The 6,000-nt window shown below is 63.0% G+C and overlaps 1 protein-coding gene across 2 annotated transcripts in view; it reads right to left on the reverse strand.

The window, feature by feature from the left end:
• The window catches only part of CPT1A (carnitine palmitoyltransferase 1A), a 49,508-nt gene extending 45,750 nt beyond the window's left edge, over positions 1 to 3,758 (reverse strand). For both annotated transcript variants that reach the window (XM_047690580.1, XM_047690578.1), the window contains exon 1: positions 3,636 to 3,758. The gene's annotated coding sequence lies outside the window, so the exon portion shown is untranslated. The remainder of the gene's footprint in view (positions 1 to 3,635) is intronic.
• Positions 3,759 to 6,000: the final 2,242 nt, after the last annotated feature.

Genomic DNA, 6,000 nt, shown 5'->3' on the forward strand with positions numbered 1-6,000 from the left:
GATAAAATCTGAATACCCACTTTGGCTCACGGGAATGAGGACAAAGGTGAGTTTAAGAGCCACATGGGAAGCAAAGGTAACAGGTGGGACTTAGGGACAGTCAGAAAGAATCAAGGGTGACACTCGGGTTCCTGGGATGGGTGGGTGGACCCCCACCCTGGGAGTGTGGAGTCCTCTTTTTTACCTAAGTAACCTGGTGTCGGACAACACTGGATCGTCTCTCCCAGGGAGAGCAGCGGCCACCCTACGTCCCAGCCCCCACGTGCAAACACCAGGAGAGCCGGGCCTCTTGCAGCGGCATTTCTTTCAATGATTAACTTCCAAAAACATTCCTCAGCAGAAAAACAACCCAGTCAACATTAAAGTAAAGGTGGACATTCTGGAGAACTGAGGGTCTGAATCACTTTCACACGAAAAGGTCAGTTGGCTTCGGCCCAGGATCTGCTGGGAACCCAAGGTCCTCCCAGTATTTGCACGGGGTAAAAGGTGAAGTTCAGAAGAAGCAACAGAGTGTCGGAAATCAACAGAACATACTCTCACCTGCGTTAATTAACAGACTTTAAAAAACAAACAACCGGCCCTGTACAGCCTAGAGTCCTCCTACAGGCATCAAAAGGGCTGTCAGGGCGGTGGGGTAGTTTCGGGAGCGGGGACAGGGCGGGGAGGCCAGCTCTGCGCCTTGACGTCACTTCGGACCCGGGCTTGTATTACTTCTCTGTAAAACAGCAAAGTCTCCGCAGCAGAAGCCCAGGAGAGGCTCGAGCCATTCGGAAAAGAGGGGCCTCGCTAAAGGAGAAGACCGAGACTCTGAAACACAGCCTGACCAGGCCGATTTTCCTTGAACCTCTGAAAGCACGAGTCCCTCCGGAAGTGAAGTCAGGCTTCCACCAGCAGCCCAACTCCGGCCCGGAGCCCCAGCCACGCAGAACGACGAACGCTTTTCTCCAACAAAGGAAACACTGGCCGGATCAAAGTGCAGAAGCAGCCCCCGGCCGCCGCGCGCGCGCGTTTCCGCCTCCCACCGCCCCACCGCCCCCGGAGCTCCGGCTGCGTCTTTAACTGCTCGCCTGGAACGCGTCCTCGAGGGCACCGCCGGCAGCTGCGGCGGGCGCGCCCCGCCCCGCCCCCACCGCGGGCGTCACGTGACGGCTGCGAAAAGTAGGGGAAAGGTTACCGCGAGCCCCGCCCCCGGCCTGGCGCGTCCCGGCGCTCAGATCCTGTTCCACCCGCCCGGCTCGGAGAGACCTTCCGGAGCGAGCTGGCGCGCACCGCCGGCGCTGCCAGCCTCCTCCCCCGGCGACACGCTGCGCCTCTCCGTGGGCAGGCCGAGCCCCGCGTGGCCAACCATGGGGACAGGGAAGGGCTGAGCGCGCCCGATGCCGTCCCACGGAGGCACCGCGGCACCGCGGCACCGCGCCCCCGCGCGCCCCAAGCGTGTCCGGAAGGGACTCGCAGGGAAGCCCAAGGAAACATTAACAGTGTTTCTATGAATGGGCACGAGGGGCCGGGGTTGCAGAAGCGCGGGCCCTCCCCGGGGGCTCCCTGGAGGCCTAGGCTTGACCGCCAGTTTACCACGGGTCCAGGGTCGGGCCAAGGGCGGCAGCAGCAGGGACGCCAGGTTTATTCCCTTGGCCTCTGGGTTGGGCCACTTGTTTTCAGTACAAACTCGAAAGGTTATTTCGGCCTGTGCGTGATGCCAGTTCTGCCACTCTGATCCAAAGTGTGTACACGCCCAAAGATGGCCCTTTTCTGGGTTTCCAACAGGTGGAGTTCAGCGCGCAAGGTCAGGTCCAACCGTGCATCACCGGAAGGAAACCGGTCGTTTCTGGGCGAAGAGGAGCCCCGAGGCGCGCGGAGGCACAACCCCCCAAAACCCGCGGTCTGAGGGCTGCATCCAGCTCGTATGAGACATGATGGCCCCACAAGGCTTACAACCGGGCACTGCCTCGCCTCACGATCTGCATTACCGTCCCCCTCCGTACGCCACGGTTCCCCGGAGTCACCTTCAGTGCTCCGGGAAGGGGTGTGATGCTTGCTGGCACAAAAAGACCGGGGAGCTCGGCCATGTTTTAGTCACTTGGTTGGAGGTTCGGAAGAGAAGAAACGCGCCTGAATATCTGGAATGACCAGAAACCCGACGCCGGTGCCCAACGGTGGTGTAACACAATACACGTCTCAAAAGGTTAAACGGATTTTCATTTTGTCCGGTAACTTACAAAGTTACCAGTTTCCCACAACAATCTGCCCTTAAAATATTTTTCCAACACAGGGAGCACGAGAGGGACCGAGAGCCTGGTGCTGAGTCCGGAGTGCTGAGGCTGTTCCGTACGGAACCCGGCCAATTCCCCGGGGTCGGCTCGCGTGGAAGGAGGAAGGCCGGCCCCCACCTGCGTTCCCGCGGCGGAACGAACGCCAACCACCAATTTACATCACAAAGACGCTGACCCACGGCCTTCCCCGGCAAAACGAAAGGAAGTGGCCCGGCCGTAGGCTCGCGGAGGGAGCGGAGGCTAGGGGCTGCGTCCGTCGGAGCCGGGGAGCCCGGGTCGCTCCGGGGCCCTGACCGCGCCGTCCGGGCTCGCGGGCAGAGAGGGAGGCCAGGCCTGGTCACGTGACGCCCCTCCCCCAGCCCCGCGCGGCGGCTCGGGGGGGGGGCCCGGCGCGACCTTGGGCTGACTGTCCGCGCCCACCTGCCCCGCACCCAGCGCCGCACCAGGGGACGGAGGTGGGGGGGGCGCTCGCAAGCGGGGACCCCGGCCGGGCGCCCCTACCTCGTTCCCGGCGGGCTCTCGGACCGCGCCGGGAGCCCCGCATCAAGGGCGTGTCCCGACGGCTGCAATGCGGGGGCAGCCCCGGGGAAGTGGGTGGACGGCGCACCGGGGAGTCCCGAGGCTCGAGAGCCCCTCTAGCTCCCGCTTGGGACCAGTCCGCGACCCCAGCACGGCCCCCCAGACCCCATCCACCCCCAGAGGGGGAAGGGATGCGGAGGGATCGAAAGGGGGTTGGTGGCGCCCCGCCAAGTCTGGGAGGCATCCCCCCTGCAGCCTCAGCGACCCTCGGACGGACCCCCAGCCACAATCCATTCCTAAGAGAGGGGTGGGATGAGAGGAAAAGGGAGCCGGCGTCCCTAGTGGCCCCAGGCCGAAGGCATCCTGCCAAATCCAGAGACCCAAGCATCCCTTCAGCTCCTGCACTGTACCGGCGGGCGGGCCGACCGACCCTTGGACGTACCCCAGACCCAATCCACTCCTGGGGAGTGGGAGTCCCGAACTTGGCGCATCCTGCCAAGTCCGGAGAGCTGAGCATCCCTCCCGCTGCCGCACCAGACCCGCACTGGAGGCCCGCGAGCAGATCGGCTCCCGGGAGGACCCCATCACCCCCTCCCCGACCCAATCCACGGCGGAAGGTGGGGAGTTCCTGCCGCGCTCCCATTTCGGGCTCCTGACGAACCCAGCCGTCCGGGGGGGTGGGTATGCTAGGGGTTCCCTCTCCGCGCCGCGGCCCGCTGCCCCCGCTCCCGCCTGGGTCCGGGCCCTGGCAGTCCCCGGCCGCCCCACCCGGGAGCCCGCCGCAGCCCGCAGGCCCGCGCCCGCTCGCCCGCCCTCCCCGCGCGCGCAGCCCCGGCCCAGCCTTACCAAGTCAGCGAGCGGAGGCGCGGCGCCGGCGGCGGAGGCTGCAGCGGACTAAGAGCGCTGCGAGCGAGAGCCGGGGCTGGAGGGCCGCGGGCGAGGCCGAGTGCACCCGACGCCGGTCGCCGCCGATTGGCTGGAGCGTGCGGGGCCGCGGTGCGGGCGGGGCTGAGACTCCCGGCGCTGGGCGGGCGGGGGGCGGGACCCGGGCGGGGCCGCCGCGGCTCCTAGGGGAGCCTGTCCGGTGAGGAAACTGAGGCCGCGGAGGAGCAAGCCACCTCCGCCCCCCGCCAATACGGGGCCCCGGGCGAGATTCCTCACCCTGGAGACTCCGTTTTCTCATCTGAAAAATGGGCCGACTCATGTGGGCCAAGCCAATAAAAGCGCTCAGCACGGTGTCTGGATCAGGCTAGCCCTTCACAGCCATTGCCACCTGTAATCCTCAAAGCACCCCCTATAAATAGCTGATCCCAGCCCGCGCTAGCGCACGACCAGACAGCTAAGAAAATGGATCCGACTTTGGGGCCAGGTCTGACTCCAGAGCCCACGCCCCAAATCGGACCCGATCCCCGGAGTGACCGCTGAGGCGATCCCGAGGCCGCGTGGCCGGCAGAGCCAACACGCCACTGCAAATTCCAGGGTTCTGGGCTTCCTCCTTATCTAACTGGGAGAAAAATACCTCCCTCCTGGGCTTTGATAAGATTTGGTAGATTAATTATTCAGGCGCCTGGAGCATTCTACCTGCTGGGGAAAGACAGGCTTGAAGGTGGGGACAGAATGACCGAGAGACCCTTGTATGCGACACTGAACTCAGGAGAGGGGCCAGGAGTGGACACTGCTCACTGGCAGATCCCAGGAGTCTAGGCCGGGGGCACCCGCCACATGGGCTCAGAGAAGACCCAGCAGTGTTTCCCCTCTAGCCTCACGGCCCCCTTCCCTCTATTTGTCTGAAATGTTCCCAGGCTCTAGCTGGTGGTCCTGCATACAGCAGGTGCTCCATAAATGCACCAGTTTAGGTCTCCTAAAGGTCAGTGACTCCTTCTAGCTATTAAAAACCCATGCTTGCCTCATCTTTCGGTGGGCATTATTTGGTGGCTACCACTGAAAGGTTTAGAAGAGAAAATGAAAGTCCTTTCTTGTTCCCGCCCCCCTCACTGCCACGGCCACCGTTAACTATTGGTGCATGCTCTTGGGGCTGTTTTAAATGAAGCCTCAGGATAGGTGCTGTTTGTAACACTCTTGTTTTCACTTGGCTTATGTCGTGCACAAATTCCCTGTGGAGATGGAAATGGTTTCCTCTTGGACGCTTAAACCCCCTTTTCACCATTGCAGGTATAAATAAAGCAGCACCGGATTGTCGCCGTGCCCCTCTGAGCTCTGCTTTCTCTCTGTAGGTCCCTAGAGGCGAAGCAACCCAGTCAGAGAGCAGGCTCCTGTGACATTTGGGTGACATACTGGTGTCCCTTGCTGAGCCACACTCAGAGAAGCTTACTAACATCTACCCCCACCCAGGCGTGGGAATGCAGCCGCCTTGCGAGGTCGTCAGCGCTGACCGTCGCTTTCAGTTCTTAACGTCTCTGCCCATCTTCAAGGAGAGGGCGGGACATAACGCTCCTTATTTTCATTTGCATTTCTTTGAAGTTAGAAATTGAAGATTTCCTGCCGCTGCGGGCTTGGGTCTGTTCCCCACCCCCCACCCCCAGCGGTCCCAGGCCTCCCCTCCTCTCCAGATTTCACCGCCCAAGAAAGCAGGTGGACTGGGCCAGGGCCCACCTGCTCAGAGCGCGCGGCAGCCGGCACCTGCGTCCTCCGCTCCGCGATCATAACACGGAGGCCTTCCTGGCTTGTGCCTTGGACTCTCACCCTCACCTCAGATGCCCTTCCCTCCTTTCCCCGGAACCCCGGCCATCAGCCCGCAGGTCCCGGCCCAAGGTCACTTTCTTCCTCACTGGAGTCTCGCCGTGCTCCCCTCTGGGATTAGTCCCGCGCGCTGTAGTTTCCCAGGGCTCTGCGGCCTTGACTGTGCACCCCTCCCCGCGCGCCGCCTCGGTGCCACCTGCAGGCCGGGTGAGGCAGGGACAAGGGCGGGACCGAGGTCCTGGGGGCCACCGGGTCGCCGGATCACCTGGCGAGCCCACCCCCGCCCGCCAGCAGCAAGCACTTCCAGCCGGAGCCTAGAGGCTGCATTCGCCTGCCCAGGCTCTGCTCCCCCGGCTGCAGCTCTCCAGGGCGGCTTAGCAGCGGCTATTAATAAAACCCCCAGGAACTAGGCCTCTGGGGAGCTCCAGGCCTGTCCGATCCTGTGTTCCCTTTGGGCCAAAAATATCCCAGAGTTGGCCTCAGAAACTGGAGTAATCTTTCTCAAGCTCCG

This window comes from Lutra lutra, chromosome 10 (genome assembly GCF_902655055.1).
Source record: "Lutra lutra chromosome 10, mLutLut1.2, whole genome shotgun sequence".
In the NCBI taxonomy this organism is placed as follows: domain Eukaryota; kingdom Metazoa; phylum Chordata; class Mammalia; order Carnivora; family Mustelidae; genus Lutra; species Lutra lutra.